Consider the following 25,334-nt stretch of genomic DNA (forward strand, 5'->3'; position numbering starts at 1 on the left):
CACTTTTTGGGACCTATTTCCTACAGTTTTTACACTACATACGCAATTCATACATCAAACTCCTGCAGAGCTGGACGCTGATGTGACATGCTGTGACTTCTACATCGTGAAATATATTCCTGGGTGGGGGAGTGCTATTATTATTATTTACTGTTATCATATCTATCAAACTTAACAACCTACTCTTTAACTTACAGTACACTCTGTACATCGCAATGGAAGCACAGTGTGATTTCACTGAGGTATGTATAAATTATGAAATTTTCATCCCTAGTGGATATGTTTTTTGGGATACCCTTCCGATTGTATGATTTTCTTTTTCAAAGGAAAACATGCAGCATATTAGGTGATGGTGGTGCCTAGTTATCCTGCAGAACTTTCCCATGCCGTAAGTCTTGAACATTATAAAATTTTTTCATTTGAATCCTTAAAATCACTTGTTTCACTGTAGCCAGACTGACCTGAATATATTTTTAATATGAATGTATGTCATTCACTCACTAAGGTCTGAAGAAGAGAGGTTGAAAGATGGAAAAAAGCAGCGAAAACAAAACACACTACAGGTAGGAGGTGTCATATGATGAGTGGTATAGTCTTAAACCAATGTTTAAAGACTTAACCCCCACCCCCCAAAATATTTCAGGATGATGTAGAAGACGTCGCCCCAAAGAAGTCACAGCATGTCACATCAGCATCCAGCTCTGCAGGATCAGGTACTGTACAGGTTATTGGCTAAAGTAAGGTGCATTCCTGTACACACATCCTGCAGAGTCTGTTTTCTTTCTAAAAGATACTTAGAACAAAATGCATGGTGAACTGGGAGCTGTGAACTGGTTATGTAGTCTACTGTGTATAATAGTGAAGGCTTGATGCATGGCAAGATATAATAGTTGTGATGACTTGTTGAGTAGTTCTAGATATCACTGAAAACCCCTTTAGTAATAGTGGCTTTTGTTTGCATGGTGGTATTGTGAAAGTGGGGTGTAATTTGTCTTGTTCACCCAATGAGGCACTACTTTTAATATTTATTCTTCCTTTTTCTTCAAGGAAGCAGATGTTCTTCTAAGGGACACCCTAGAGGCAGCAAGGTGGTGTGAACTCCAAACATTTAAAGGCACCGTTTTCCTCCCTAGTGTAATTGGGATGGACAGGGAAGTGGACAGGGAAGACCGCATTACAACCCTTAAAGAACTACGGTTGTATGATGGCCTGGATGAAGAGGAAAATATTCTCCTCAAGGAGCCATTCATGTTCCAGTTACAGAGAGATTATCAGATGTTCTATGTGGAGGCAGTTGACAACAACAAAATGACTGTCTGCCTCTTTTGAGGAGCAAGAGTGAAGCCATTTTTGAAGAGTGGCCAAACCTTGTTTTTGTCTGCTGTGTTAATTGTTTCAATTGTTAATTGTGTTCTGTTGTTTAGTAAAGATGACGTAGAAGTCAACCGAGTCTCTGATCTCTTTACTGGAGCTGGTATAACTTAATGTGCAAAGCACATTCAGCATGTCTATATGGTATAGTCTGTCTCCATTCTCATGAGGAAAGCATTATTAATCAGTAGTAACTGTATATATATGCTCAATGAAATAATATAATTACAAAGTTATAACATTTATCAACACAATTTTAACAGTATATGACATACATAACAAGTATGTTGTTCACTGCAACAATATCAGTAGCTTTTCTCAAATATAGCATGAAGCAAAAGGTGTTTCAACACGTGCTGGTACCACTTTATATAATATTTCTTACGATCTTCAAAAATGAAATCGTTTGTATTCAACGTGTGCCTTGCACAAACGTGTGTGTTTGTATTCAGTGTGAGACTGTCAAACCTCAGATGGACAACAAAAACGGTGAGTTTGACCCCGAGCACATTGCACCCCGCCCCGAATTGCACACTGCAGTCAGGGGTGCTTGTTGAAAGCTGCAGGTGCTCAGCACCATCGCCTCCCAGGTGATAATCGTGAAGAGAGGGACGGAACCTACACTGTTACATTGGTGCCGTGACCCGGATCATTGGTTGCTGCGGAAAAGGAGGAGGTCAAAAGGGGGGTGAGTGTAACCGATGTGAAATGGCTAGTTAGTCAGCGGTGGTGCGCGCTAATAGCGTTTAAATCGGTGATGTCACTCGCTCTGAGACTTGAAGTAGGGTTTCCCCTTGCGTTGCAAGGGCGGTGGCTTTTGTGGCGCGATGGATAACGATGCTTCGTGGGGTGTCAGTTGTTGATGTGTGCAAGGGTCCCTGGTTCGAGCCCGGGTTGGGGCGAAGAGAGGGACGGAACCTACACTGTTACATTAAGAACAAACAGGAGTACATATCTTTCCATAATTTACCTAAGGAGGAAAAACAAGCTTTGCTTGATTTACAATCCGTTTCGTCAGTCCTTACCCACCCTGCTGATAAGGGTGGGTCGGTTGTACTCATGGATACGACCGTTTATGTAAATAAGTGTCATAGACAACTGCTTGACAACAGCTTTTACAAGAAAATCAGTAGTGACCCCACTGCCCAATTTCAGAACACTATCTTTACTGTCCTAGGTGGGTATTTAAGTTAACCTAAAAAGAACATTACTTTTTGGCTATTCAACACCCTAAAATTGCCACTTTCTATACTTTGCTGAAATGACACAAGAATGTTACAAAACCTCCAGGGCACCCTATTGTAGCAGGCATTGATGCAGTAACGGCCCCACTATCGACTTTTGTTTACTTTTTTATTAGACCACTCGCAGAACAGCTCCCCTCCTTTGTAAAGGACACCAGCAGTATGATCTCAGAACAGCTCCCCTAGTTTGTAAAGGACACCAGCAGTATGGTCTCAGAACAGCTCCCCTCCTTTGTAAAGGACACCAGCAGTATGGTCTCAGAACAGCTCCCCTCCTTTGTAAAGGACACCAGCAGTATGGTCGCAGAACAGCTCCCCTCCTTTGAAAAGGACACCAGCAGTATGATCTCAGAACAGCTCTCCTCCTTTGTAAAGGACACCAGCAGTATGGTCTCAGGACAGCTCCCCTCCTTTGTAAAGGACACCAGCAGTATGGTCTCAGAACAGCTCTCCTCCTTTGTAAAGGACACCAGCAGTATGGTCTCAGGACAGCTCTCCTCCTAAAGGACACCAGCAGTATGGTCTCAGGACAGCTCTCCTCCTAAAGGACACCAGCAGTATGGTCTCAGAACAGCTCTCCTCCTTTGTAAAGGACACCAGCAGTATGGTCTCAGAAGAGCTCCCCTCCTTTGTAAAGGACACCAGCAGTATGGTCTCAGAACAGCTCCCCTCCTTTGTAAAGGACACCAGCAGTATGGTCTCAGAAGAGCTCCCCTCCTTTGTAAAGGACACCAGCAGTATGGTCTCAGAACAGGTCCCCTCCTTTGTAAAGGACACCAGCAGTATGATCTCTATTATTGAATCTCTTGATCCTCTCCCTGAGAATACTTTGTTAGTTACTTTTGATGTTGAGTCGTTATACAGAAATATTCCACACGAGGGCGGTATTGAAGCTATGGAACATTTTCTTCTGCAACGTGACCCTAATGAACTACCTTCCAGTGCCTGCATTATAACATTGGCTGAAATAGTACTCACACACAACTACTTCATGTTTCTAAATTATTACTTTTTTCAGACAAAGGGTACTACTATGGGATCCCCCATGGCTCCTAACTATGCTAATTTGTATGTGGGTTACATGGAGAAACAGCCCATTTTCCATCCTCTCAACAAAAACAATCTTGCCTAACCATCATTATTTGGAAACGGTATATTGATGATATTTTTGTTCTTTGGAGGGGTGATGCAAAACAGCTCCAGGCATTCCATGCTTTTCATAACTCTTGTTCTGAGCATCTGAGTGTGAGGATAACGTCTGCTTTCTATACACTGGTCTTTACAGGAAACCAGATTTCGACAGAAATATGGCTGAGACGCAAAGAAAATTCAAGGAGAGGGGGTACAAAAATGATCAGATTAATACTGCCATTGAGAAAATTCAAAACGAGACATGATCTTTTTCAAGGACAGTCTCGCAAAAAGAAGCATTCTTGCGTTCTAACTACCCGCTATTCAAAGTGCTCTGAACAAATTAAGGGAATCGTTCAAACATTGGCACATTCTAAGATCCAATGACAGTATTAATAATGTGTTTTCGGACCCTCCCTTGGGTATCTTATTTTTTTATATTTGCGAATGAACCAATGATATCAGGTCACATCTGGCCATGATTACAGACACCTGTGTGCGTCCTTTGACACAATATAAACTAGTCACCACACAGTTGGATATTAGGTTATAAAATGATTGCATCTGAGCTCCTAGAGTGAACGGCTCTCCTTACATTTTTCAAGTGTTCTACTCCGCTAGCCAGCAGCTCGCCTAAATAGGTGTGTGTTTCTTTTGCTTCTACATTACACAGGGGCACGTTGTGCTGGGGACAAAAGGCCACTCTAAAATGTGCAGTTTTGTCACACAACACAATGCCACAGATGTCTCAAGTTTTGAGGGAGCGTGCAATTGGCATGCTGACTGCAAGAATGTCCACCAGAGCTGTTGCCAGACAATTTAATGTTAATTTCTCTACCATAAGTCAGCTTCGTCGTTGAAGAGAATTTGGCAGTGCGACCAACTGGCCTAACAGCCGCAGATTACGTGTAACCACACCAGCCCAGTTTCTCCACATCCGGCTTCTTCACCTGCAGGATCATCTGAGACCAGCCAACTGGACAGCTGATGAAACTGTGGGTTTCCACAACCGAAGAATTTCTGCATAAACTGTCAGAAACCGTCTCGGGAAGCTTATCTGCGTGGTCGTTGTCCTCACCACAGTCTTGACCTGACTGCGTCGTAACTGACTTCAGTGAGCAAATGCTCACCTTCGATGGCCACTGCCAGGCTGGAGAAGTGTGCTCTTCACGGATGAATCCCAGTTTCAATTGTACCGGGCAGATGGCGTGTATGGCGTTTGTGTGGAGAAATGGTTTGCTGATGTCAACATTGTGAACATAGTGCCCCGTGGTGGTGGTGGTGGGGTTATGGAATGGGCAGGCATAAACTACGGACAACGAACACAATTGCATTTTATCGATGGCAATTTAAACGCACAAAGATTCTGTGACGAGATCCTGAGGCCCATTGTCGTGCCATTCATCCGCCACCATCACTTCATGTTTCAGCATGATAATGCACGGCCCCATGTCGCAAGGATCTGTACACAATTCCTGGAAGCTGAAAATGTCCCAGTTCTTCCATGTCCCCCATACTCACCAGACATGTCACCCATTGAGCATGTTTGGGATGCTCTGGATCGACATGTACGACAGCGTGTTCCAGTTCATGCCAATATCCAGCAACTTCTCACAGCCCTTGAAGAGGAGTGGGACAACATTCCACAATCAACAGCCTGATCAGCTCTATGCAAAGGAGAGTGTTGTACTGCATGAGGCAAACGGTAGTCACACCAGATACTGACTGGTTTTCTGATCCACACCCCTAATTTTTTTAAAGGTATCTGACCAACAGATGCATATCTGTATTTCCAGTCATGTGAACTCCATAGATTAGGCTCTAATTCCCTTTATTTCAATCAACTGATATCCTTATATGAACTGTAACTCAATCACAATTGTTGCATGTTGCGTTTTCATATTTTTGTTCAGTGTAGATTGGTGTACCTGCTAAACTGGTGTATAACCAGGTTGCGTGATTTATCAATGGCAAAGGGATATAGGAGATCGACTTTATACAGTCAGTTTGACACCTTTTTATAAACCAGTCAACACTTGCTGTTCAGTTGTCAATCAACGCACAGCAAATAGTCTATGCGTCACGACTCCGCGTGGCTGGCTTTGTGAAATACACAAAAGAAAATAAATGAATGTGTCAGAAAACAATCATTAGGCTAAGTTATTAGACTCAGCGTTACCACTTACATTACATTGGACATGTACATTCATGAGCATCATGATCTCTCCCCTCCGTGTAAAGAGAACCGATTGAAACCCGAGAACTGTAGGACTATGATGACGAGATGCTCATGTTTCCGGCTTAACAATGGGAGTCGGGTGGAAGGCAGGTGACAAGCTTAGGTCCAAAATAAACCCGTAGAAGCGCATTGTGCTTATTTTGGACAGATTTTGGTGAGAGTGAAACCTCTCACTTCCCCTCTTCACCTCTGCTGATTTTCCCTGTCATCGCACGCTTTATGACTGACAGGCGCCTATCCTATCAATAGATTGCTAGAAGATGCATATCTAGCGGGAGAGGGTTCAACGGACCAGCCAATTGCAACATTGAAATCAAAAGTAGCCTAGTTAATATGACTTGGAAAATGTAACCGGATGAAAATCACTCTGTTACCGGCTGATTAGCCGACGCCTATGGAAAACACTTATCACGATACTTAGGTGCCCATACGATATCTATTGTGATTCTCACGATTCTATATGAATTACGATTCGATATTGTGATTTGATGTACCAAAGACATTGCTCTGTAATATACAATTTAGTTTGGTTCAGTCATGGAAATGAAAGTGCTGAAAACATGTTGGCTAACTATTTTCTAAAGAAGATGGAGAACAAGCTATAGGATGAAAATGCACAGAGTTTTAGGCAGGTACAGCCTACTAGCGCTAGCTAACTCCACCTAGAACAATTTGATTTTAGTATCAATATACTAATCGTCCAAAATATTACAATTTGTAACATTTTTTTTTATTTGTTTCATCACTAGTTATTACACCACTTCCTTTCCCCATTCATGACTATGGAAGAATTGGATAGGTTCCACCACCTTGCTTTGATTTCAATCTGATTTCTCCCACTGCTCTATATTTGATACATACTTCAGTAAGACTGCAATCGTTGAAGTCGTTTGTGGTGACGTCAAAATGAGGGGTGTTGTATAAAAGTAATCAGCGATTTGGACCGTCTCTAACCAATCAGAGTATCAAAGCCAATGACACATTTTCAAAATGTCACTTTACCCATGTGTGTTGTGGCTCTGGCACAACCCATCAGTTTCTGGGACCAATCAGAACAGTTAGAATGTGTTTGCTTTCTAGAAATCGTTGGGGGGGGTAACTCAGATCCAGAATCACTGCGGAGAAGAATCTTACGTCCGTGGCGTAGCGTTTGGCCAGAGCAAGGAGTTTGGGTAGCCAGGCAATGTAAAGGCTTGGCCGCACTGTCAATTAAAACTTTAGGCAGAGCTCTCAAGGGGGCTTGATCCCAATTCGTCATGCTGTCTTGGACTTTGACTGAATGCAGGCCAGGGAAGGTGTGTTAGTGGTAATGGGTGCAGGCTAGCACCATGCATGTCAATGAATAAGGGCACTAAGACTGATGTCAGTGTCCAATGCTGCTAAGGGCTGCTCTATCATGGACTAAAGGAGGGAAGTACACGACACGGTTGACTTGTGCACTAGATGCGTATCATTGATGTAGAACTCTCGTGTCTGGTCTACCCTCCCCAGGACCGTAAGATGCTGTCCACAGCCCAGCAGATGCTTCAGGACAGCCGCAACAAGATTGAGCTGCTCCGCATGCAGATTGTCAGTCACCGAGCCAAAGAGGGGGAACGGGAAGTGTGTGTGTGTGTGTGTGTGTGTGTGTGTGTGTGTGTGTGTGTGTGTGTGTGTGTGTGTGTGTGTGTGTGTGTGTGTGTGTGTGTGTGTGTGTGTGTGTGTGTGTGTGTGTGTGTGTGTGTGTGTGTGTGTGTGTGTGTGTCCTTTGCCATGTCATTGTTTTGGTTGTATGTGTGTGACTGTGTTTTTCCCAGTGCCTGTTTGCTTTCCCAGTGCCATTTCTGTGTTTGTTCATTGGTCCCTGCAGGCCGACCCTCTGAGACGATCAGTCCTCTGGAGCTACGTGTGGTTGAGCTCCGGCACAACCTGAAGATCGAGGCTGCTGTGTCAGAGGGGGCGAGGAACGTGGGCAAGCACCTGGGGAGGCGCAAGGTGCAGGACCGTCGGGCACTGACAGAGGTAGGTGGGCACCAGGATATAAGTGAGGTCTTCAGAGATCTGGTTAATGCAAGTCTGATTCTTTTTTGGTTGCAGGTTAAGACACCTAGTTAATGTTTTCATGGCTGGAAATATTTGTTATGCATACCTGGTGGGTCACAAAGACATTCTAAAGGTGTGTGTGACTGAGTGATCTCCAGGCCAAGGCTAGGCTGCAGGAGTCATGCCAGAAGCTGGACCTGCTGCGTCTGTCTCTGGAGCGCTGTCTAACCGAGCTGCCCGGGGTCACTCTGACAAAGCTTCAGAGTTCATCTGTGGAGATGGGAAAACCTTCTAGAGTCTAGAAGGACAACCATCTCTGCAGCACTCCACCAATCAGGGCTTAATGGTAGAGTAGCCAGACGGAAGCCATATCCTCAGTAAAAGGCACATGACAGCCCGCTTGGAGTTTGCCAACAAGCTCCTACAGTAAAGGACAGACCATGAGAAACAAGATTATATTGTCTGATGAAACCAAGATAAAACTCTTTGGCCTGAATGCCAAGCGTCACGTCTGGAGGAAACCTGCCACCATCCCTATGGTGATGCATGGGGGTGGCAGCATCATGCTGTGGGGATGTTTTTCAGTGACAGGGACTGAGAGACTAGTCAGGATAGAGGGAAAGATGAACGGAGCAAAGTACAAAGAGATCCTTGATGAAAACCTGCTCTAGAGCGCTCAGGATCTCAGACTGGGGTGAAGGTTCACCTTCCAACAGGACAATGACCCTCAGCACATAGCCAAGACAACGCAGGATTGGCTTAGGGACAAGTCTCTGAATGTCCTTGAGTGGCAAAGCCAGAGCCCGGACTTGAACCCGATCGAACATCTCTGGAGAGACCTGAAAATAGCTTTGCAGCGACGCTCCCCATCCAACCTGACAGAGCTCGAGAGGATCTGTAGAGAAGAATGGGAGAAACTCCCCAAGTACAGGTGTGCCAAGCTTGTAGCGTCATACACGAAAAGACTCAAGGCTGTAATTGCTTCTAAAGGTGCTTCAACAATATTTCCGTTTTTTTGTTTATACATTTGCAATAATTTCGAAAACACTGTTTTTGCTTTGTCATTATGGGGTATTGTGCACAGATTAATGAGGATTTTTTTTTAATACATTTTCGAATAAGGCTGTGTCATGACGTTGGCCTCTTTGGCTACAGGGAGGACAGTTGACCCCCTCCCCCCCTTTTGCACCATCCCCCCCAACCTACCTTCCCCCACCCAGTCCCTGTGTGAAGGAGTGGTAAAATTCCAGGAGAGTCTCTGGCCACATGGCCCATAGAGAGACACAGGAAATTCTTCCAACTCACAGAATTGGGGAGCCAAGCGACATTTGTGTTCTGGAGAAGGTATGGAAGATTGGTGAAGAATCCAGCTAGGAACTGGTCCGCTTGGTACAATTTTGTGATACTCAGAAGAGACAATATAGCCGTATTACCATAAAACTGTTTATATAATAGCCTCAGCTTGAGACTTGCATCATAATGGTTGTATAAAATGTATTAATAAGGATAAAGCTATTTGTAATACATTGAGATGCTATGTACGAATGTTAATGTGATAGAATTGGACTTCTGTACCAAGCTTCACTCAGCCATCGGCACGCCCCCCAAGGGACACAGACAGGACCAGGCGTCATTTGACAAGCCTGTTCAAGGGTCACTATAAAACCCACCCTGATTTACATTTCTTTAGACCAGGCCTCCACTCCATGGCCAATAGGTTTTACCATCCAATTCCTCTACTGAAAGTGAACCATACCACGTGGTTAACTTTTAGACTATTAATACCGACAGAATAAGAACAAGTCTTTGATATTAATTATTAGTCTGCAGCTAAGTCAATTATATCATCGAACGCGAAGACCAACGAAACATCCATTCTATGACGACATTAATGAATGTCGCTCTGAATGATCCATTCTAACCGAGAGAGAGAGAAAGAGAGAACGCGGACAAAACTCTCCAACAAGGATCCCAATGACACACTGAGCGTAAATATATATTGATTGCAATTGTTCCCGAATGAGTGAGCGTTCATGTGCAAAGGATTAGCATATCAATTGTTAATATTAATGAACTCTGTGTGCCACAGCTGACCTTTTATGATCCATTGTTCAACAGGCCGACCTGCCTGTTTAGCCCACCAGGGCACATTCCTCTACCAATCCTTTGTGACGATAATTACTGTTTGTATGTTTTCTGTTAATTACTTAGTGTAGTAAATAAATGATTTTAAGACAATTGATGTATGGATGATTTTAGTAAAGACTGGGTTCGTGCAGATACAACAATTTACGACGTTTGGAATGAGACTGAACACGAGGTAAAATACACCATTTAAACCAGAAGATAATCGGCCTATATTATAATAAAGGAAAGTTATATTAGGAAAATTATAACTTTGTAATCTGAATATTTTCCTTGGTGCCCCGATCTCCTAGTTAATTACAATTAAACGATTAATCAGTTTAATCGCGTGATAATAATTACAGGGAGTTAATTGATAAACATGTCTTCAGTTTAATGCTACCCCAAAGACACGACAGCTGTAAGATAAGAAAATGTGGAAAAAGTCAAGGGGTCTGAATACTTTCTGAATGCACTGTATGCACTATATGATCTGACAGCCAGTGTGCGTATGTGGAGGTGTACTGACTGATTTATCTGTCCCACTGTATGTTGTCCACAGCGGAGATCAGTGCAGTGCTAAAAGTGGACAACAGGATGGTGGGCCGGACACACTGGAGAGTTCTGAGCAAGGACGCCTGGGACCAGAGCTTCAGTATCGAGCTGGAACGGGTTAGTGTTCTCTTTAGCACCAGTAGGAGCAGTTCAAGCATTATATTTCTTTTCTCAGATAACATCCTGGAGTTGCCAGGAGTCATGTTAAATTGTGTAAAAATGCTAAATGTTTACCCCCCCATCTCATCAATGCTTAAATCTTCAGTTGGAAGACAATTTTTCACCCCATATTGATAGTAAATATTCAAGAGGGGCAGGATTGAAGTGTCTGCTGTTGGAAAGCAGTCTGCTACAGACATGACCATCTCGCCCTCACGCACACGTGCCAGCAGCTTTCCTCCTTGATAATCTCCAGATAGACTAGTAATGACCTTCAGCTGCAACCATCAAGCTCCAGCATGCTCAGACAGAAACTCTCACCGTGGCCATCCAGAGTCTCTGCTGTTGGGTAGCAGAGAGAAATCACTCCTCTCTCACGCCTCCACTCCAACTCTGCAGATGTAATCCCACTGCTAATCCTAACATTTTCCACTAATCTCAATCCTTGCCTCCAAAAGCCTAACATGGGGCTATGATTCAGCTCCAAGACTACTTTCAGCAGAGCTGCTGCTCCTAGCGCGAGGGCACACACTACTTTCAGTTCCAAGCTCTCAGCCTAGGTCTTAAAAGGTCACAGCTGAGTCGTGCTGCACTGTTGTTTTGGATTGTGGGGCTGAAAGCCTCTGGCTGGGACTATTTCAAGGGAAGTGAGATGTTACAATCTGAAAGTAGTGTTACAATCTGTTAAAGATGGTCCATCTTTTTCAATTTCTTCCCCTGGCATTCTAAAAATCACTAACGTGTGTACGTATCCAGTCCTGGGAGCTGGAGATTGGGGTGTACTGGCGGGACTGAAGGGCTCTGTGCGTATTCAAATTTCTGCGTCTAGAGGATAATTTGGAAAACCAGCGCTACTGCATGTGTCTCTACCTGGAGCCCCAGGGCATGCTCTTCGCTGAGGTCAGTAGCACCCTTAATTCACAATTACCCCTAATTTCACAATCTCCATTAAACATGTCACAATCACTAATATGAACAATCACCATTAAACATGCCACAATCACTAATATCAACAATCACCATTAGACATTTTATATACAGTGCTTTCGGCAAGTATTTAGACCCCTTGACTTTTTCCACATTTTGTTACGTTACAGCCTTATTCTAAAATGGATTAAATCGTTTTTTCCCCTCATCAATCTACAAACAATACCACATAATGACAAAGCAAAAAACGGTTTTTAGACATTTTTGCAAATGTATAAAAAAATAAAAACTGAAATATGACATTTACATAAGTATTCAGACCCTTTAATCAGTACTTTGTTGATGTACCTTTGGCAGTGATTACAGCCTCTAGTCTTCTTGGGTATGACGCTAAAAGCTTGGCACTGTATTTGGGGAATTTCTCCCATTCTTCTCTGCAGATTCTCTCAGGTCTCTCCAGAGATGTTCGATCGGGTTCAAGTCCGGGCTCTGGCTGGGCCACTCAAGGACATTTAGAGACTTGTCCCGAAGCCACTCCTGCGTTGTCTTGGCTGTGTGCTTAGGGTCGTTGTCCTGTTGGAAGGTGAACCTTCACCCCAGTCTGAGTTCCTGAGTGTTCTGGAGCAGGTTTTCATCATGTTTCTCTTTGTACTTTACTTCGTTCATCTTTGCCTCGATCCTGACTAGTCTCCCAGTCCCTGCCACTGGAAAACATCCCCAGAGCATGATGCTGCCCCCACCATGCTTCACCGTAGGGATGATGCCAGGTTTCCTCCAGACGTGACGCTTGGCATTCAGGCCAAAGAGTTCAATCTTGGTTTCATCAGACCAGGGAATCTTGATTCTCATGGTCTGAGAGTCTTTAGGTGCCTTTTGGCAAACTCCAAGCGTGCTATCATGTGCCTTTTACTGAGGAGTGGCTTCTGTCTGGCCACTCTACCATAAAGGCCTGATTGGTGGAGTGCTGCAGAGATGGTTGTCCTTCTGGAAAGTTTTCCCATCTCCACAGAGGAACTCTAGAGCTCTGTCAGAGTGACCATCGGAGTCACCTCCCTGACCAAGGCCCTTCTCCCCCAATTGCTCAGTTTGACCGGGCGGCCAGCTCTAGTAAGAGTCTTGTTGGTTCCAAACTTTTTCCATCTAAGAACGATGGAGGCCACTGTGTTCTTGGGGATCTTCAATGCTGCAGATATGTTTTTGTACCCTTCCCCAGATCTGTGCCTTGACACAATCTGGTCTCGGAGATCTACGCACAATTCCTTCGACCTCATGGCTTGGTTTTTGCACTGACATGCACTGTCATCTGTGGGACCTTTATATAGACATGTTTGTGTCTTTCCAAATCATGTCCAATCAATTGAATTTACCACAGGTGGACTCCAACCAAGTTGTAGAAACATCTCAAGGATGATCAATGGAAACAGGACGCAGTGTGTGTAGATTGATAAAAAAAATAACAATATTTCATCCATTTTAGAACAAGGCTGTAATGTAACGAAATGTGGAAAAAGGTCAAAGGGTCTGAATACATTCCCAATACACTGTACTATGGTTCATGAGTGTCCGAAATTGTTCTTGTTGTTTTTCTAATCATTACAAAGTCTCCGCTCATAGTTTCACTCCTAAAAATAGGATTTGGTTCTAGCCATTTTATTTCTGTGGTCTCACTTTCCCAGTGAAGTTGCACAATGTTTAGGGGCTCGTCAAATGTCTGTCTTCATGGTTATTTTTGTTCTCTCTCCTTTCCCTAACTCAGTCCTCCAAAGTTACTTCAGCGGAGAACAGGTCAACACCCAAGCCAACTCCTAAGTATGTCCCTCTCACTCACTATAACCACCTCCTACACACACACACACACACACACACACACACACACACACACACACACACACACACACACACACACACACACACACACACACACACACACACACACACACCAGTAACTGAAATCCACAACGTATTATTTAAGCACCCTCAGGACTGGAAATGGTGTTTGTTACCTAGGTATCTAACCTCCCCCTCCCTCGTCTGTCACGTCCCCTCCTTCTTCGCTCTTTGTTCAGGACGAAAGCGAATGGTGGGATGCAAATGGAAGATTTCAACTGCATCTCTGTTCTGGGACAAGGGCAATTTGGAAAGGTACTGTCACACTCCCGACCTAAGGCCCTCATACCACAGAACAGAACCTTTTTTTTCGTTACACTGGGTCGTAATCATTAAAAACATTTTGCAATTAAAAAAATAAAACATCTGCTTTCTTCTGTTCGGTGCCTAATGAACACGAACCTGTTTACTGTGTTGCACCTAAATCCTTCCCTCCACCCCTCAAGAGGTCAGTCAAATGCAACGAGAGGGAAAAAAATTCTAGACCACCTTTACTCCACACACAGAGACACGCACAAAGCTCTCCCTCACCCTCCATTTGGCAAATCTGACCATAATTCTATCCTCCTGATTAAAAGCAAAAATTCAAGCAGGAAGCACCAGTGAATCGGTCTATAAAAAAGTGGTCAGATGAAGCGGATGCTAAACTACAGGACTGTTTTGCTAGCGCAGACTGGAATATGTTCCGGGATTCTTCCGATGGCATTGAGGAGAACACCACCACATTCATTGGCTTCATCAATAAGTGCATGGAAAACGTTGTCCCAAAGTGACTGTACCCCAACCAGAAGCCATGGATTACAGGCAACATCCGCAATGAGCTAAAGGGTAGAGCTGCTGCTTTCAAGGAGCGGGACTCTAACCTGGAAGCTTATAAGAAATCCCGCTATGCCATCTGACGAACCATCAAACCGGCAAAGTGTCAATCCAGGACTAAGATTGAATCGTACTACACCAGCTCCAACACTTGTTGGATGTGGCAGGGCTTGCAAACTATTAAAGACTACAAAGGGAAGCACTGCCGAGAGCTGCCCAGTGACACGAGCCTACCACACAAGCTAAATAACTTCTATGCCCGCTTCGAGGCAAGTAACACTGAAACATGCATGAGAGCATCAGCTGTTCAGGAAGACTGTGTGATCACGCTCTCCGCAGCCGATATGAGTAAGACCTTTAAACAGGTCAACATTCACAAGGCCGCAGGGCCAGACAGATTACCAGGACGTGTACTCCGAGCATGCGCTGACCAACTGGCAAGTTTATTCACTGACATTTTCAACCTTTCTCTGTCTGAGTCTGTAATACCAACATGTTTCAAACAGACCACCATAGTCCCTGTGCCCAAGAACACTAAGGTAACCTGCCTAAATGACTACCGACCCGTAGCACTCACGTCTATAGCCATGAAATGCATTGAAAGGCTGGTCATGGCTCACATCAACACCATTATCCCAGAAACCCTAGACCCACTCCAATTTGCATACCGCCCCAACAGATCCACAGATGATGCAATCTCTATTGCACTCCACACTGCCCTTTCACACCTGGACAAAAGGAACACCTATGTGAGAATGCTATTCATTGACTACAGCTCAGCGTTCAACACCATAGTGCCCTCAAAGCTCATCACTAAGCTAAGGACCCTGGGACTAAACACCTCCCTCTGCAACTGAATCCTGGACTTCCTGACGGTCCACCCCCAGGTGGTAAGGGTAGGTAACAACACATCCGCCACGCTGATCCTCAACATGGGGGCCCCTCAGGGGTGTGTGCTCAGTCCCTTCCTCTACTCCCTGTTCACTAATGACTGCACTGCCAGGCACGACTCCAACACCATCATTAAGTTTGCCGATGACACAACAGTGGTAGGCCTGATCACCGACAACGATGAGACAGCCTATTGGGAGGAGGTCAGAGACCTGACCGTGTGGTGCAAGGACAACAACCTCTCCCTCAACGTGGTCAAGACAAAGGAGATGATTGTGGACTACAGGAAAAGGAGGACTGAGCACGCCCCCATTCTCATCGACGGGGTTGTAGTAGAGCAGGTTGAGAGCTTCAAGTTCCTTGGCGTCCACATCACCAACAAAATAACATGGTCCGAGGACACCAAGGCAGTCGTGAAGAGGGCACGACAAAACTTATTCTCAGGCACTACAAAACCCCCTCAGGAGACTGAAAATATTTGGCATGGGTCCTCAGATCCTCAAAAAGTTTTACAGCTGCACCATTGAGAGCATCCTTACGGGTTGCATCACTGCCTGGTATGGCAACTGCTCGGCCTCAGACCGCAAGGCACTACAGAGGGTAGTGCATGCGGCCCAGTACATCACCGGGGCCAAGCTTCCTGTCATCCAGGACCTCTATACCAGGCGGTGTCAGAGGAAGGCCCTAAAAATTGCCAAAGACTCCAGCCACCCTCGTCATAGACTGTTCTCTCTGCTACTGCACGGCAAGCAGTACCTGGAGCACCAAGTCTAGGTCCAAAAGGCTTTAAACAGCTTCTACCCCCAAGCCATAAGACTCCAGAACATCTAATCAAATGGCTACCCAGACTATTTGCAATGCCCCTCCCCCCCTACACTGCTGCTACTCCCTGTTTATTATCTATGCATAGTCACTTTAATAACTTGTTACGGCTTGGTAATCGTGGAGGAGGAATGAGGCGCAGGAAGCAGCGAACACAGGGTAGTGGTGTGTTTAATATACACTCACACAAAAACAAATGTTCCCACACACAGGGGAGAAAATACATACGGCGTCCAACAACGTCGACACGAACATAAGCCGTCTAACAAGAAACAATCATTAATCCCGCACGAACAGGAGCGGGCCAGCTAAACTAAATAGCCCCTCTAATGGCTAATTGACCACAGGTGTCACAAAATAAAAAAAGGGAAAAGCAAAAGGGAATCGGTGGCAGCTAATAGGCCGGTGACGACGACCGCCGAGCGCCACCCGAGCAGGAGGGGGCGCCACCGTCGGTGGGAATCGTGACAGTACCCCCCTCCTGACGCGCGGCTCCCGCAGCGCGCCGACACCGGCCTCGAGGTCGACCCGGAGGGCAAGGCGCAGGGCGATCCGGACGGAGATGGTGGAACTCCCTCAACATAGATGGGTCCAGGACGTCCGCCGCCGGAACCCAGCACCTCTCCTCCGGGCCGTACCCCTCCCAGTCCACGAGGTACTGTAGGCCCCTCGCCGGCGTCTCGAGTCCAGAATGGCCCGTACGCTGTACGCCGGGGACCCCCCGATGTCCAGAGGGGGCGGAGGGACCTCCGGCACCTCATCTTCGTGAAGGGGACCAGCTACCACCGGCCTGAGGAGAGACACATGAAACGAGGGGTTAATACGGTAATAGGAAGGGAGTTGCAACCGAAGACACACCTCGTTTATCCTCCTCAGGACTTTGAAGGGCCCCACACACTGCGGCCCCAGCTTCCGGCAGGGCACGCGGAGGGGCAGGTTCCGGGTCGAGAGCCAGACCCTGTCTCCCGGTGCGAACACGGGCGGCTCACTGCGGTGGCGGTCAGCACTCCTCTTCTGCCACGCACTGGCCTCCTTTAGTGAGTCCTGGACGGCTCTCCAGGTCTCCTTGGAGTGCTGGACCCAGTCCTCCACCGCAGGAGCCTCGGTCTGACTCCGGTGCCATGGTGCCAGGACTGGCTGGTAACCTAACACACACTGAAAGGGTGATATGTTAGTAGAGGAGTGGCGAAGTGAGTTCTGGGCTAACTCAGCCCAGGGAATATACCTCGCCCACTCCCCTGGCCGGTCCTGGCAATACGACCTCAGGAACCTGCCCATCTCCTGGTTCACCCGCTCCGCCTGCCCATTGCTCTCGGGGTGATAACCAGAGGTCAAACTGACCGAGACCCCCAGCCGCTCCATAAACGCTCTCCAGACCCTGGATGTGAACTGGGAACCTCGATCAGAGACAATGTCCTCCGGCACCCCGTAGTGCCGGAAGACGTGGGTAAATAGGGCCTCCGCAGTCTGCAGGGCCGTAGGGAGACCGGGCAATGGGAGGAGACGGCAGGACTTAGAGAACTGATCCACAACCACCAGAATCGCCGTGTTCCCCTGAGAGGGGGGAAGATCTGTCAGGAAGTCAATGGACAGGTGCGACCATGGTCGTTGTGGAACGGGGAGGGGCTGTAACTTCCCTCTTGGTAGATGCCTAGGAGCCTTACTCTGGGCACACACCGAACAGGAAGAGACATAGGACCTCACGTCCTTAGCTAAGGTGGGCCACCAGTACTTCCCCCTTAGACTCCCCACTGTCCTCGCCTCACCAGGATGACCCGCAGTAGGTAGCGTGTGCGCCCACCGAATCAAACGATCACGAACACCGAGCGGCACATACATGCGCCCCACGGGCACCTGCGCAGGCGCAGGTTCCAACACCAATGCCCGCTCGATGTCCGCGTCCACCTCCCATACCACAGGTGCCACCAGCCTAGACGCTGGAATGATGGGAGTTGGATCGATGGGCCGGTCCTCTGTGTCATAGAGACGGGACAGCGCGTCGGCCTTAGTATTCAGGGAACCCGGTCTATAGGAGATGGTAAACCTAAACCGGGCGAAAGAACATGGCCCACCTCGCCTGACGTGGATTCAGTCTCCTCGCTGCCCGGATGTACTCCAGGTTTCGGTGGTCGGTCCAGATGAGAAAGGGGTGTTTAGCCCCCTCAAGCCAGTGCCGCCACACCCTCAAAGCTTTAACCACTGCTAGCAACTCCCTGTCCCCCACATCGTAGTTACGCTCCGCCGAACTGAGCTTCTTCGAAAAGAAAGCACAGGGGCGGAGTTTCAATGGCGCACCCGAGCGCTGTGATAGCACGGCACCCACCCCAGCCTCGGATGCGTCCACCTCCACTACGAACGCTAAAGACGGGTCCGGGTGCGCCAACACGGGTGCGTCGGTGAACAGCGTCTTCAACTTCTTGAAGGCTCCGTTCGCCTCCGTCGACCATCGCAAATGCACCGGCCCCCCCTTCAGCAGTGAGGTAATGGGAGCCGCTACCTGGCCAAAACCCCGGATAAACCTCCGGTAGTAATTGGCAAAGCCTAAGAACCGCTGCACCTCCTTCACCGTGGTTGGAGTCGGCCAATTACGCACGGCCTTAACGCGGTCACACTCCATCACCACCCCCGTGGTGGAAATGCGATAACCCAGAAAGGAGACGGCTCGTTTGGAAAACTCACACTTCTCAGCCTTAACGTATAGGTCATGCTCCAGCAGTCTACCAAGCACCTTGCGCACCAGGGACACATGCGCGGAGTGGGTGGCGGAATAGATCAGAATGTCATCGATATAGACAATCACGCCCTGCCCGTGCAGGTCCCTGAGAATCTCGTCAACAAAGGATTGAAAGACGGCTGGAGCATTTTTCAACCCATACGGCATGACGAGGTACTCATAATGGCCTGATGTGGTACTAAAGGCGGTTTTCCACTCGTCTCCCTTCTTGATACGCACCAGATTATACGCGCTCCTGAGATCCAGTTTTGTGAAGAATTGTGCTCCGTGAAATGATTCCACCGCCGTAGCGATGAGAGGTAGTGGGTAACTAAACCCCACCGTAATAGCGTTTAGACCTCGGTAATCATTGCACGGACGCAGACCTCCCTCCTTTTTCTTCACAAAAAAGAAACTCGAGGAAGCGGGTGAGATGGAGGGCCGAATGTACCCCTGTCCCAGGGATTCCGTGACATATGTCTCCATAGCCGCTGTCTCCTCCTGTGACAAGGGGTACACGTGACTCCTGGGAAGCGCAGCATTAACCTGGAGATCTATCGCACAATCCCCCTGTCGATGAGGTGGTAATTTAGTCGCCCTCTTTTTACAAAAAGCGATCGCCAAATCGGCGTATTCAGGGGGAATGGGCACGGTGGACACCTGGTCTGGACTCTCCACCGACGTGGCACCTATGGAAACTCCTAGGCACCTACCTGAACACTCCTCTGACCACCCCTGGAGAACCCCCTGTTTCCACGAAATACGGGGATTGTGACCAGCCAGCCAGGGGACCCCCAGCACCACCGGAAATGCAGGCGAATCAATAAGGAAAAAACAAATGCGTTCCTTATGATTCCCCTGCGTTACCTTGTCCAGTGGCACCGTAGACTCCCTGACTAGCCCTGACCCTAATGGTCGGCTATCTAGGGAGTGCACGGGGAAAGGGGAATCTATCGGCACCCGCGGAATGCCCAGCTTAATGGCAAGTCCACGGTCCATAAAATTCCCAGCTGCGCCTGAATCGACTAGCGCCCTGTGCTGGGAAGAGGGAAAAAATTTAGTAAACAAAACAGGTAAAAACACATGACCAACAGGGGGTTCTGGGTGAATCTGGTGCTGACTCACCTGAGGTGACCGAGAAGTGTTCTGCCTACCATCTCGACTCCCAGACTGGCTCCTCCAGCACCGGTCGGCCGTGTGTCCTCTCCGACCACAGCTGGTGCAGGAGGAGCCACCTCCTCCGGTGCCCCTTGGCACGGCCCCCCCTACCTCCATAGGGGTAGGGGCGGGGGTGCACGGGGGTGGAACGGGCAGGACCCTCTCCGAACGCCCGCGGGCAGCCAGCAAATTGTCCAGTCGTATGGACATATCTATCAGCTCGTCCAGGGACAGAGCTGTGTCCCGACAGGCCAGCTCCCTGCGGACGTCCGCCCGGAGACTGCAGCGGTAGTGGTCTATGAGGGCCCTGTCATTCCACCCCGCCCCAGCAGCCAAGGTCCTGAAGTCCAGCGCGAAGTCCTGGGCACTCCTCGTCTCCTGCCTGAGGTGGAACAGCCGTTCACCCGCCGCTCTTCCTTCCGGAGGGTGGTCGAACACGGCCCGAAAGCGGCGGGTGAACTCCGGGTAGTGGTCCCTCGCCGAGTCTGGACCGTTCCAGACCGCATTAGCCCACTCCAGAGCTCGGCCCGTCAGGCAGGAAACGAGGGCACTCACGCTCTCCTCCCCCGTGGGAGCAGGTCTGACGGTGGCCAGGTACAGCTCAAGCTGGAGCAAAAACCCCTGGCACCCAGCCGCCGCCCCATCGTACTCCCTCGGGAGCACCAGACGAAGTGCGCCAGAGCCAGACGTCATGGGAGGCGAAGATGGCTGTATCAGGGGAGGTGGAGGTGGAGAGAGGATACCACTTCTCTCCCATCTGTCCATCCTCTCCATCATCTGGTCCATTGCCGATCCGATGCGATGGAGAACTGTCGTGTGGTGGAGTACGCGTTCCTCCATCGAGGGCAGAGGAGTGGCCGCTGCTCCCGCTGATTCCATGCCTTCTATCGAGGTGCGGGATTCTGTTACGGCTTGGTAATCGTGGAGGAGGAATGAGGCGCAGGAAGCAGCGAACACAGGGTAGTGGTGTGTTTAATATACACTCACACAAAAACAAATGTTCCCACACACAGGGGAGAAAATACATACGGCGTCCAACAACGTCGACACGAACATAAGCCGTCTAACAAGAAACAATCATTAATCCCGCACGAACAGGAGCGGGCCAGCTAAACTAAATAGCCCCTCTAATGGCTAATTGACCACAGGTGTCACAAAATAAAAAAAGGGAAAAGCAAAAGGGAATCGGTGGCAGCTAATAGGCCGGTGACGACGACCGCCAAGCGCCACCCGAGCAGGAGGGGGCGCCACCGTCGGTGGGAATCGTGACATAACTCTACCTACATGTACATATTACCCCAATTACCTTGACAGCGGTGCCCCCACACGTTGACTCTGTACCGGTACCCCCTGTATATAGCCCCACTATTGTTATTTTACTACTGCTCTTTAATTAGTTATTTTTATCTATTACTTTTTTGTTGGTATTTTCTTAACACTACATTGTTGGTTAAGGGCTTGTAAGTAAGCATTTCACTGTAAGGTCTACAACTGTTGTATTTGGCGCATCTGACAAATAAAATTTGATTTGATTTTGAAATTGTATGCCGTCAAGGCCTTGAAGAAAGGAAACGTGACACGCGATGAAATGGACAGGTGAGAGCGAACAGTGAGTGAATTTCGACATAACGCAGGTTGAGGGAACTGGTTTTGAAAGACGCTAGCAGTTGCATTCCACCTGAAATATACTATTATTGTGTGTTTGTTCGTGTGCAGTTCTGTGATTTTAGCTTGAGATGATCAACTCCTCCCACCATCCCTTCCTGGAGAGTACGCATGGCTGCTTCCAGACGGCGGACCATGTGTACTTTGTGATGGAGTACTCCCCCGGGGGAGACCTCATGACCCACATACACATCAACATCTTCACTGAGAGACAGAGCTCAGTAAGCCTTACACAACACACACAGGCCCCATTATGACAGAGTGAGAGCGAACTTAGTGTGAAGCATTGCAATTCCAGGCTGTAAGGCAACAAAATATGCAAATAATGCGAGGGTTGTGTATACTCTCTACAGGCACTTTAACCAGTGAGTGACTACAAATGGTTAATGCAGGCTTGTCTAATTCTCCTTCAAGCTTTAGAGTTGGTGATACATCAAAACTCACCATTATATGTGTGCCATTTTGTGCCCTGTTTACGTTCTATGCCTCGTGCGTGCCACTGGGACTAGAGTTTCTGCACCAGAACAAGATAGTTTACCGGTAAGTAAGATATCTCAGTACTGCTTTTCAGCCCTCTGCCTTCGCACACCTAATAACCTGCCTGTCAGTCATTCTTTTTCTAATTTCATCCTGTCATCTCTTTTTTTTCTCTCTCTCTCTCTCAGGGATCTGAAGCTAGACAGCCTGTTGATGGATGCAGATGGCTATGTGAGGATAGCAGACTTTGGATTGTGCAAGAAAGGTACGGTACATTATGGTTATGGCTTCTGGGACATTCCCTTTGAGACCCACTGTCCCACCCACTCACTTGGTTTATTAAATGAACATTCAGTGTTATTAATCAATGATTTATGTTGCACTTTAAAGTTAATCGCTTTTAGCCCTGGGCTAAGCAACGCCTTATTATTAAAAGTGGGACAACAGTGTCAAGCTTGCTGCACGAAGTAAGATCTTGATACCAAAAAAGGGGCTTAGATGATGGGTGTGGCAGGGGGCGCAGTCGGTCCGGATGAATATGAGAACATTTTAGAGAATCCCATCTTGGCGGTGTAGTTTTAAAGCTAATTTCCTGCAATTCTACATATTCTGCCATGGAGCTGAGAGAAAATATTGCAGTTTTATAGATTTTTTTGTGATTGTTAGTTCTCAATTATTTTATTGGACTTAGGCAACCCCCCAAAAAATGCTTAGGCGGCCCACCCAAGGATTTCAATGGCAGAAAAATCCCTGGGTACACACTTCCATCCGTCTATATTTTCCCCTCCTGTGTGTGTGTATCTGCAGGTGTAGGTCACGGAGATCGCACCTCCACATTCTGTGGCACACCAGAGTTCCTGGCCCCGGAGGTGCTGACGGACAACAACTACACCCGCTGTGTGGACTGGTGGGGCCTGGGTGTCCTCATCTACGAGATGCTGGTGGGAGAGGTCGGTAGCAGAGAGATTAATAAAATAAATAGCAGAGATCTCAAACTGGTGGTGCGCGGGCCATATGTGTCCTGTTTAGCTCTGTGGTGGATCCTCTTCTATGAGATGCTGGGAGGTCAGTAGAATTGAAATACCTAGAGGATGTCTCCAATTAGTACGCTCACAAGGTCCACTCCTATGGTGATCCAACCAAGTATTTTGAGTTGTAGGTCTTGGTTGAATTTAGATGTTTGGACCAGAGAAATTAATCGAGAAACATAAATGATCTTTCTGGTTAGTTGGCTCACAATATCCACTCATATGGTGAACCCATTAAGTTTTATTCTGATGTTTGTTCTTCGTTGAATAAGGATTTTTGGTCTTGTATGAATTAAGATGTTTTCGGCTGGTATCATGATAGGAATGAGGTTGTTGACGCCATTGCAATGCCGTCTCTCTCTCTTCTCATCTGTGGCAGTCTCCCTTCCCTGGTGACGATGAGAAGGTGTTTGACAGCATAGTAAATGATGAAGTGTGCTATCTGAGGTTCCTCTCCCCAGAGTCTGTCTCCATCATCCAAAAGGTATGTGGGCCATCCTCTCGGTATACTGCCTTGTACAGAATACTGCCTTCCCCTTACACAGTCGGAATCAACAACAAGCTGCATTGCAAATACACAAAATGAAAACTGTGGGGGGAAAATATACAAATATGTATAGTGGGATGAATACTGAGCCAGACTTTCCTATTGTGCTGCAGCTACTACAGAAAACCCCTGAAAGGAGGCTGGGATCAGGAGAGCCGGACCCAACGAGGTCAAGAAACACAGGTTCTTCCAGGTAAAAACTAGCCTCATTTGTGGCCTGTGGGTAATTTTCATTTCAGTTGAGCATCACCAAGATTTTTGTTGTAGCGCCTTTGCCAACAATGTTGAAACGAAGGCAATCATCCAATGAAATGTATAATAATTTGATGTATACTTTTGTTCATCCCAGGGACTGGACTGGAATGCTTTACTTCACAAAAAAGTGGTTCCCCCGTTCTTCCCACGGATCAGTAACTTTGACGAGGAGTTCACAAAGCTCAAGCCAGTACTTAACCCCCCCCCCTTCCTCACTGCCAACCAACAGGAGATCTCTGCCGACTGACTTCTCCTCTCTGCCCTGACCTTAAACATACACATGTATACAATGACGGCCAGATAGACGAACGGACGGACAGGACTAAATTCCAAAATGGTTGCTGCTTCACTGAAGCTGGTTCCTTTATTTCACTGTGGCAAACAGATACCTGTGGCTGAATAAGTACTGACCAGATAGGCCACTGTGATGTCCTCTTGGGCCTGTCATCTCTCCTCAGGGCCATTAATGTTCTGTGGGTGATGATGAGCACTCCACCTGAACCTCTACAGCCTATCAGAACTCGGAGCTCGGCCTGCAAATGACAATGAGATCTCAGTCAGTGACAATGAGACCTCAGTCAGTTACACTGAGCTGTAGAGAGGGGACTCCTCATCCATGGGAGTGTCAGCCACTCTGAAAACGGTCTTCTGTTTCTCTCTGCCTTGTTCAAATCTGTATTTGTATGTCAGTGTCTGTATTTGTATTTTGGTGGTCAATATTGACTATTTTACTTTTGTCTTGTTTTTGTTTATTTGTCAACTCCATATTGATAGTATATCAGCTAACATCGATATTGCCAAATTAATACTTGACATGCCACTGTTTTGTTACTGTGACAACACATTTACATTACATTTACATTTAAGGCATTTAGCAGACGCTCTTATCCAGAGCGACTTACAAATTGGTGCATTCACCTTATGATATCCAGTGGAACAACCACTTTACAATAGTGCATCTAAATCTTTTAAGGGGGGGGGGTTAGAAGGATTACTTTATCCTATCCTAGGTATTCCTTAAAGAGGTGGGGTTTCAGGTGTCTCCGGAAGGTGGTGATTGACTCCGCTGTCCTGGCGTCGTGAGGGAGCTTGTTCCACCATTGGGGTGCCAGAGCAGCGAACAGTTCTGACTGGGCTGAGCGGGAACTGTGCTTCCTCAGAGGTAGGGGGGCCAGCAGGCCAGAGGTGGATGAACGCAGTGCCCTTGTTTGGGTGTAGGGCCTGATCAGAGCCTGAAGGTATGGAGGTGCCGTTCCCTTCACAGCTCCGTAGGCAATCACCATGGTCTTGTTGCGGATGCGAG

The 25,334-nt window shown here is 47.3% G+C and overlaps 1 pseudogene; it reads left to right on the forward strand.

Annotated features, from left to right (window-relative positions):
* The first annotated feature begins 7,428 nt into the window (after window positions 1-7,428).
* LOC106562844 (serine/threonine-protein kinase N2-like) lies at window positions 7,429-24,982 on the forward strand (annotated as a pseudogene).
* Window positions 24,983-25,334: the final 352 nt, after the last annotated feature.

Source organism: Salmo salar, chromosome ssa11, assembly GCF_905237065.1.
Source record: "Salmo salar chromosome ssa11, Ssal_v3.1, whole genome shotgun sequence".
NCBI classification, from domain to species: domain Eukaryota; kingdom Metazoa; phylum Chordata; class Actinopteri; order Salmoniformes; family Salmonidae; genus Salmo; species Salmo salar.